Source organism: Lactuca virosa, chromosome 5 (genome assembly GCF_052849685.1).
Source record: "Lactuca virosa cultivar CGN04683 chromosome 5, Lactuca_virosa_CGN04683_v6, whole genome shotgun sequence".
Classification (NCBI taxonomy): domain Eukaryota; kingdom Viridiplantae; phylum Streptophyta; class Magnoliopsida; order Asterales; family Asteraceae; genus Lactuca; species Lactuca virosa.
In genome coordinates, this window is record NC_136430.1 from 372,725,882 (window position 1) to 372,736,099 (window position 10,218).

The 10,218-nt window shown below is 34.9% G+C and overlaps 1 pseudogene; it reads left to right on the top strand.

Annotated features, from left to right (window-relative positions):
- The first annotated feature begins 4,568 nt into the window (after positions 1-4,568).
- LOC145117282 (cation/calcium exchanger 4 pseudogene) lies at positions 4,569-7,050 on the top strand (annotated as a pseudogene).
- Positions 7,051-10,218: the final 3,168 nt, after the last annotated feature.

Here is a 10,218-nt window from a genome sequence, read left to right on the forward strand (position 1 = left end):
GAGTGGGTCCTTGTGCTTGGTGACAGTGATAACCTAAGAGTAACTGGGTATTGTGACGCCAACTTTCAGACAGACAGAGACAACTTTCGTTCTCAATCTGGCTGGGTGTTTACCCTCAATGGAGGAGCGGTAACCTGGAAAAGTTCCAAACAGGAGACGGTGGCTGATTCTACTTACGAATCAGAGTACATAGCGGCAAGTGAATAATCAAAGGAGGCTATTTGGTTGAAGAAATTCATTGGAGACCTTGGAGTTGTTCCAGCCATCAAGGAGCCAATGAAGATTTTCTTTGATAATGAAGGTGCGGTTGCCTTAACAAAGGAACCAGGAGATCATGGCAGATCAAGTCATATCGACAGAAAAATACCATTTCATTAGACATGGAGTAGAAGAAGGTCACCTCATCGTGAAGAGGGTGTCGTCAGAATAGAATCCTGTAGATCCCCTCACAAAGGGTCTGAGTAGGATCAAGCACGTTCAACATGCTAGGAGCATTAGTCTGAAGGATGATGTTAGTTTTAGTAGTTAGATAATTAGTTCTGAAAGTTGTAACGAAATAAATGTAATTGACTTTTGGTGATTAAGTAATGGAGATTTATTTATGATTTGGATTACTACCTTTTATCTATTATTTATTTTATGTTTCATTTTGCATGTTTTACTTCCCGAATAATTAGATTATTCAAACATCCACAGACGATCATACTGTTGGATGTAAGTAGTGAATCAAGACTGACATGAATTGGATTTTAGATTGATTAAAGAGTTTTGGACATGGCAATAATGTTGCTGCAATATTCATGAGTACTTTGAAATAGAGAGTTTAAGTATTGGATTAACCCACTCTCATTGAATTACTTCATGGAATTCATCACGAGTAATTCTGAGACGATAATATCTTATAATCTTTAAACAGAGATATATGAGTTGTTGTTTACGAGTTGGTTGTGCATTGATGATACGTAAATGCATCAGTAACTTGATGTTATAAATTGTATTGTTGTGCATGATTTGATAAGTAAATAGTAGAAGGATATAAGTCAAAGTTCATCTGTTCCTTTTTATCCTTAGGGAGAAAAGGCGATATCTTTGGGCCCCTCGATGATTTGGTGTTGACTTATAGTGCCGGGCCCGGCCATGACTAAATTGATGTGTTCGATTAGTAGTTCTTTGTCATTACAAATAAGAAATCGGGAAACAAAGTATTGGACATGAGATTGATTTTGTTCTATGTCTCATATCCATGCGATATCTTGCAGAACGGAGGATTATATGATCACTTATCTTAGGACATGTGATTGACTAGGTCGGAGTTCGACATCAGCTTTGAGAGCTACAATTTGCTAATCAGTTTTGAAGGATATACTGGCAATTATAGTTATTAGACTTATCAAAGTGGGAGACTGTTGGATTAGGTGTCTAAGCCCATAACTATAACCGGTATATACTTAAATTGATAGTAGCACAATCCTTTTGGGTTGCCCTCAAGACTAGCAACTAGACAGGATGATTTTGGAGAAAAAGGTTGATTTATTGTTTGATTAATAAATTGGAATAAATGATTTATTGATATATTATGGAAATAATATATTAATTAAAATAGTAATATTTAATTAATATTTAATCAGAAATTAATTGGAACTAATTTTGGGATTAAATGAATTAATTAAAAATGCAGGGACTGAAATGTAATTGTTAAATAGTTGAGCAAGAGGCAATCTAGAACCCTCCATAAGCTATGGATGGTTTTCTTAGGCCTTAGGGTTTCTAGAATAGTCTTTGGTGGATAAACAGGAAAGTGGATAATTACATTGTTTAATATAATCTTGGATTAGGGTTTATCTGGGTTTCCAGACTGCACTATATAAACAACCTAAACCCTACAATTTTCGGCCACTTGTTCTTTGGAAGACCCAACCGAAAATTTGAGCCTCTCTCCTTCTTCTCAATCATCCTCCTTGTTAGTGTTGGGTGTGAACCACTAGAGGCGTGACATTTGTGACGCTTGCTCTCAAGGCTTCATCAACACAAGGATTTGCATTGTTATTACTACATAACAATCAAGGTATGAATCTTCTAACCCTTATTTTATGTATTTCAAAAATATGCTAGAAGATTAGGGTTTTCTATTTTGTTTTCCAAGTTGTATGTTCAATTAGAGAAAACATAGATCAATATTAGGGTTGCATGCACACATAGGATTTGTTTGTTATGCTCAAAACCCATCAGATACTACCATCTACCATAGTCTTACTAGAGCACTTCAATATGTCACATTTACAAGACCATACATTGCATACGTTGTCCAACATATATGTTTGTTCATACACGCTCCTCGAGAACCACACTTTAGCACACTAAAGCATATCCTACAATACCTTAAGATCACCCTTGATCTCAAACTTAACTTATACCTTTCATGTCCTTTTCAACTCATCGTTGACATTGTCGCTGCTTTAGGGTGGGGGGTACATAGACAGATGTCAGTCGACTTTTAGCTATTGCTTCTTCCTTGGAGACAACTTGATCTCATGGTCTGCCAAAAAGCAACCCACACTCTCAATATCTAGTGTTGAGGTTGAATATTATAATGTCACAAATGTCATCATCGAGTCATGTTGGATATGAGACCTATTACTCGAGCTTCATATACCCTTATAACGAGTAATTTTGGTATATTGTGATAATGTCTTCATAGTGTAGTTCTCATGCAATCTGGTCTTAAATCAACAGACCAAAACATATAGAAATGCACATCCATTTTATCTAAAAAAAGTTTCCCTATGACATATTCATGTTACACACATTTGTTATGCCTTTCAATACGCATGCATCTTCACTAAAGGTTTTGTCGACCACTATTTTTCGACGTTAGATCCATTTTGAGTATTCAGTCACCTCATGCTTCGACTGGGGGGGGGGGGGTATTAAAGATTACTTTAGATGCATGTTCGTTTGTAATTTTAGAATATATTCTTCCTAGTTTACAAGGATTATATTAGTATATTGTGTGTGTGTGTGCATATATATATATATATATATATATATATATATATATATATATATACTTATGTGATATTAATGAGAAGGCAAAAACAATAACAACAACAAAACTCGTAAACCCCATTTAGAATGGGTAGGGGAGGTAAGATTTCGACATTCATGCATCCGTCATAGATATAATGATCGCGTCAAAAAGTTGGCCTTTAACATGTGCGAAAACTTTAACTTTATAATGAGTTAAATAAAGAGATTGAAAGTCAAAGTGTGTATAACATCATAAACATGAGAAAATCATAATACACAATACACTCATGATGGTCAGAGAACTTGCAAAGATGACAACAACGCAGAGTAAATAAATATGGGCAGTAAAAAAAATACATGAATAAATCATCATACAATCATATGAGCAAGGATCATGCGTCATGCATCAAAACTAAAATTTATAAAGAAAACAAAACATACAAAGGTGCTAGGCTATTCATCAACCATGGTATTTAGCCTCCACACTCTCCTATATGAGGTCATGTCTCTGAAAGGGAACACTTATCCTTATCTAACCTCACACTATCTTCCCACTTCCTTTTAGTACATCCTCTTCTCCTCTTTCCATCAATCATTATTGATTCTACTCTCCTTACCGATACTGATGGTAGCCTCCTTTTGACATGTTCATACCACCTCAATCACCCTCAGCTCAATTTGTCGATGATCTGCGCCACTTGCAACGAATTTCTTATAGCCTCGTTTGTTATCCAGTCTAGAAAGGTTATACCACATGTCTACCTCAACATCCTCATTTCTTATATTTCCATCTCCATCTCGTTCTCCTTCTTGTTTGATTAACATTCTAATCCCTACAACATGACACACCTAATAATTACCTTGTAAAATCTCATCTTTAGTTTAAACGAAACCTTTCCTTTACACAAGACTCCCAAGGACGCCATTCATTTTAACCAACCCACCCTTATGTGATGTGTGACATGTACCTCCATATCTCCTCTCTTATTGATCATAAAGCCCAAATACTTGAAGCTCTCTCGGATGGGAAAGAGCTTTGCTCCCCCATATTAATCTCTAATCCTTCAATAGTTGTTTCCGCGCTAAAATTACACCAGTATACTCGGTTTTAATGAAAATGTATCATTCAAAAAGTAACTATATGTGTTGACTAGTTGACTTTTCTTAAAAGTGCAATATTTTTTTTTTTAAAATTATAAGAATACATTAATTTTTTACTATATGGGTCCTTTTTATCATTTTATTATTATAAGTTATCCTAATAAATTGTCTATACAATATTCTTTATTTTGTATTCGTCCCGATATTTGTTAAGCTTGATGAAGTTAGATTAAAGAATTTGATTTCAAACTTTTTGACATAAACTTTTTATATGATTTTGCATTCACTAAAATGAATGATTACTCAATCATATATAATATAGTAATATACCCCTTGTGATTTAAATATACTTTGATTTAAAGAAATGGTTTCACGTAATGTTTAGATAACGACATCATGGCGGTTGGCAAGGTATTAATCCTCACACGGTCACACGGTCACCTCAACCACCTCCCCAAATAATGCATCCAAAACAAAACTTCCTTTATCATTTTATCCCCTCTTTACATTACGCGTCGCCTTCAAAAGTCAAGAAAACAAAAAGCTCCGAATCACCACTGTTCAACACGACTGACGTATCCGAATTCCGACCACCGTTGGTTGGTTGATTGGTTCTTTAACCTCACCAAATCCCCCGCCTTTTTGCTTTTGTTTCTATATCATCTTCTCCACAATTTCACCTCCAACCCTAAATTGCGTACCCTTTCTTTCTTTCTTTCTTTTAACCTCATCTTTATACTCTCTCTCTGTATTTTCTCCACTTTCATGATCCGTTGTTCAAGCCTCTGAAAATCAAAGCTCTTTTGACTTTGTTTCTCGATCATGACCCATTAATCAATCCATAACCCTAATTTCTTCGTTTCCTTTTTTATCTACAATCAAATCTGTAGATGGGACACTTGAAAAAGATTTTCCATCGGAAACCCATTTATTTCCGCGGCTCTTTTCACGCTCTTTGTATCCTTGTGTTCATCGTTCTCTGCTTTAACAATTGGAGCTACAAGAATGTCGATCGGGCATCGTTGGGTTCAAATTACACTGGGTTGAAGATCACAGACCCAACTGATTGTTCTGGATTAAATCAACACAAAGGTTTCGAAAACGAATGTGAGTATTTAAAAGCCAACCCACAATGTAAAGCCGGCGGCTTTTTTTATTACTTGGATTTTTTCTACTGCGATTGTCAGAAGTTTGCCCCTTTGGCTTATATCGCTCTTGCAATTTGGTTAGCGACTCTGTTTTATCTATTGGGAAACACATCCGCTGATTACTTCTGTTGTTGTCTTGAAAAGTTATCAAACGTATTAAGATTACCACCAACTGTAGCAGGGGTAACCTTGCTTCCGTTAGGTAACGGCGCCCCTGATGTATTCGCTAGCATCGCTGCTTTTGTAGGCACCGATAACGCCGATGTCGGACTTAATAGTATCTCCGGTGGTGCTGTTTTCATAACTTGTGTTGTCGTCGGGACAATTTCGCTATGTGTGGCTGATCTGGGTGTCACCATCGATAAGAAGTGCTTCAAGAGAGATGTGTATACGTTTATGTTCGCTGTTTTGGCTCTTGCTGTTATCTTGTTCGTCGGAGAAGTTAACGTCGGTGGAGCTATTGCGTTTGTGTCCATCTATGTCGTTTATGCCACCTATGTTGCTGCTAGTGAGTTCTTGAGAAAGAAAGAGGAGTATGCACCATTGTTACCTCTTGCGAACACTTCGGAAGATAGATTACTGGTTTCGGAAACCGATGGTGTCCCACATCTTGTTAAATCTTCTAAGGTTCCTCATTGGATGTGGGGAGCACATGTTGCGATGTATTCAGAGGTTTTTAACCATGGTTTGGAAGATAACCCGAAGACTCCATGGGGATGGACAGATGAGGAGACACAAAGTGAGGATTCTGGTTCTTGGTTTTCCTGTTCAAAGTTGCTGACGTGGCTAGAGTTTCCATTGATGTTACCAAGAAGGTTGACCATTCCAATCATAGACGAAGAAAGATGGTCGAAGTTCTATGCTGTTGCTAGCGTCACTTTTGCACCTTTGCTTCTAGCGTTTCTATGGAATAGGGTCTACAATGGTGGTCAATTAGGTGAAGATTTGATCTATATTGGGAGTGCAGTGGTTGGTTGTTTTCTTGGGCTTGGTGCTTTTGTGTCGACTAAAATAGACCACCCACCACAAAAGATGTTGCTTCCCTGGGTGCTAGGAGGGTTCTTTATGAGCATCATTTGGTTCTACATGGTTGCTAATGAACTCGTTGCTCTTTTGGTTTCACTCGGTCTTATCTTCCGAGTCAACTCGGCGATTCTTGCATTGACCGTGTTAGCATGGGGTAACTCGATGGGTGATTTGATGTCAAATGTTGCCCTTGCCATGAATGGAGCAGACGGAGTTCAAATTGCAATATCGGGATGCTATGCGGGCCCGATGTTTAACACACTTATTGGTTTAGGGGTTTCGATGTTGATTGGATCATGGTCTAAAAGACCGAATTCTTATGTCATAGCTCGTGATAGTGGTTTGTTGTGTAATTTGGGGTTCATTATAATTGGCTTAGTTTGGTCACTGGTGGTGTTGCCACGAAACCAAATGCGACCTAGTAAGTTGTTGGGCATGGGACTTATCGGTATTTATTTGGTGTTTCTGTGTTTGAGAATAGGAACGGCGGTCGTGGTTGGCTCGCTAAACGGGTAAAACTGATTAGTGTTGTAGTGTGTTAGTTGTTGTATGTTATATTTGTACCAGAGTGGTATCAAGGTGAAATTTTATCTGATATCGGGTACATGTACAGGTGTTAGATGTTAATCAAATATTAGGTATCACATGTATACATAATTTTTTTTTTTTTTTTTTTGTTCTAGAGATAATGTGATGGTTAACGGGAATGCACATGGGTGACATATAGTCATATACCCTAGTTGTTGTACATCTTGGTTTGAATGCTTAGAAAACAATTTACACGGTAATAATAATAATATATATATATATATATATATATATATATATATATATATATATATGTTTGGTAATTATGTAGTTGGTAATAATAATTACTAGCTTTTTTGTTTTTTTGTTTGGTTGTACGTATTATTTTCCTAGGTTTCTTATTTGTCAAATGAGGTATAGATAAGTTGATGACTACGACCCCATGATTGTCGATAAGACAGGTAAAATAAAACAAAAACTGAAAAAGAATGAAATGAAAGTGAGGGAAAACTGTAAGGGGTTGAATGGAAATATGTGAAACTAAGCATTGATGAACACGTGTATAATCCGATTTTATTTCCTTCCTATTATTGTGTATTAAAAAAAAGTCGTGAACCAAACCTACCCAACCATCTTTTCACATATAAGTATTAAAAAGTTGCACACAAAATCAGGCTATACGGTATCATAAAAGAATCATAGGCGGTATGCTTACATGGTATATTTACCTGCGCTGGATCCCTATATTGACCATCTGGTATAATACCGGTGGTATCTTTCCACCCATGGTAAATTTTGAAAAAATTTAACTTTTGTGAATGTTGGAAGAATTGGACGTTGGCAACAGCTCTTTTTTTTATAACAAATTTACAACTATATATATATACATATTTATCATTCATTTTAACTCACACACTTAAAATGTTTTCTAAAAATCACAACTCTTCCAACCACGCATTTACACTATTCGGTTACAATCCGACATCACCACCACGTTACCAGCCACAAATGGATTCATCAAGTTTATCTCAAAACCAAGCGTTTGTAGGTGGTGTTCATAGTTATCATTCACAATTCAAAATGTCATAACAATTCCAATTCCAATCTCCACCACCCGGAACAACATTCCAAACCCAAACACAAACTCAATTCCAGTTTCAATCACAACCGTCTTTCACACCCTCAACCGAAAATCTTTCCGATTCCAAACCCGAAGAACAACTTCAAAAAAAAAGGTCGATCCGAGAAGATGGAGTCAAAAAGAAGAGACGGAATTAGCAAATGCATGGGTTAACATATCCGAAGATAGCAACACGGGAAATGTCCAAGCGCCTGATCAATTTTGGTTACGTGTTACGGAGCAGTTTTGTAAGGGTATAAGTCGAGATCTAGATTATAGGACTTCCGGCCAATGTTACTCGGAATGGAATCTTATAAACAAACTCGTTACGCATTGAAAACGGAATTTACACAAACTTTGAAAAACAATGGGTTAGCGGAAAAAATGATGCGAGTTTGTTGAGGAAAATGCACACGACATTCCAAAATAACATGCTAATTAGCTTTTAAGTTCATTCATGATTCATATGTGGGAAGTTGTTAAACAAAGTATTAGATGGAAGGAAAAAATGAGAGAGTGAAAAGATACACTTCTTAACATTATTTAATCTAATTTTAGTAAGTTTTATATACTTTAATGGAAAGGGATCAGCGAGTAGGATAAACTATTAAACTGCTGAAACAAGAAATTTTGATCATGACAACCTTTTGCGTTTAAATATATTTCATCCAGAAGATTATCATTTTTTGTACAGTACTTATAATATTATATTCTTTTACGTTATTGTAATAATGATAGTTGTTATAAATTATCAAATAGGATTGGTTGGAAGGAAAATCAGTTTACTTTAATTGGAAACTATTCACATCTTCACATATGATATCTGTTTCCATCTTCACATATGATATTTGTTTGAAACTTAATGGGGTGAGTTACCTCCTTTAGCTAGTAGGCTTTAAAAATATTACGAAAAATATTACCGAAAGCAAATCAAATATCTGATTATATCTATAATCTATAATAACAAACAAAAAAAGGAAAAAATATATACTCCAACAAATTTACCTCCTTTAGCTAGTAGGCTTTAAAAATATTACGAAAAATATTACCGAAAGCAAATCAAATATCTGATTATATCTATAATCTATAATAACAAACAAAAAAAAGGAAAAAATATATACTCCAACAAATTAATATGTTCATTTTATTAGATTAGTCAAGATTTTTTTTTCTCCACTACGTCCTTAAGTCGATTATGTCACATGATCGGCAATAACATATTTATTGCTTAACTTAACATTTTATTCGTTTTAATTAGTAATATATTTTTACACGTCTTTAGTGTAGTTTTTCTAAATATCACCTTTCGGGAGAGCGCCATAAAGATAGGGGTGGATATTTGGACTTACGGACCGGACCTGGATTCTTTCTTGGACCCTCGGTTCTTGGTTCTAGGAATTGATCACAGTTGATTCGGTTTTTAACAGGTTCGGTCCAGCCGGTTCCGGATAAAAATCATTTTTGGACCATATTATTAAAAAGAAATCTTTTCAAATATTTTTATAATTATCCATTTGACTAATTGTGTTTGTGGAGAGGCGTTTATGGAATTTGGCGTGGGAGGTATTATTTATTTTAAAGTTAAATTACATTTTCATTTTTTTTGTATGATTTATTATGTGAAAACTTTAAACAACCATGTTTCATTCATTTTAAGTTGGATTAACATGCGGTTTTTTCCAACATGTAATTTAGAGTTTGTGTATTACTTTAGACTATAATTTTCTCGTTTTTGATGGTATATTTAATGAATTACAATCCTTCAAAGTTAGGAAATCAAAGTAGAAAATTTTCAGCTTTTCAACTATTTTTTTAGACTTTTGTATTCTATGAAAATCTTTAAGCATACATATCTCATTCGTTTTAAGTTTAATTGACATGCGGTTCTTTCCAACATGCAACTTAGAGTTTTTTACATGATTTTAGAATATAATTTTGTCATTTCGGTGTTACATTCAATGAATTTTAGTCCTTGGATATCAATGTTAGCCGTGTATTTTATTATATGATCTATTTGTTTTATTTATTGGCCCTTTGCATGGCTTAGTCCTTTATATTTATTGGTAGCTTATATATATATATATATATATATATATATATATATATATATATATATTATACTATGTTATGAATCATATTAGTCATATATTATACTATATATAGTAGATGTTTGTCCGGGCAAAGCAGCGGCGATAAATAGCTCTTTTGGCGAATAATTTCATTATAGGAAAATAACTATTAGATTTTATTATTAGTTTTTATGTAATA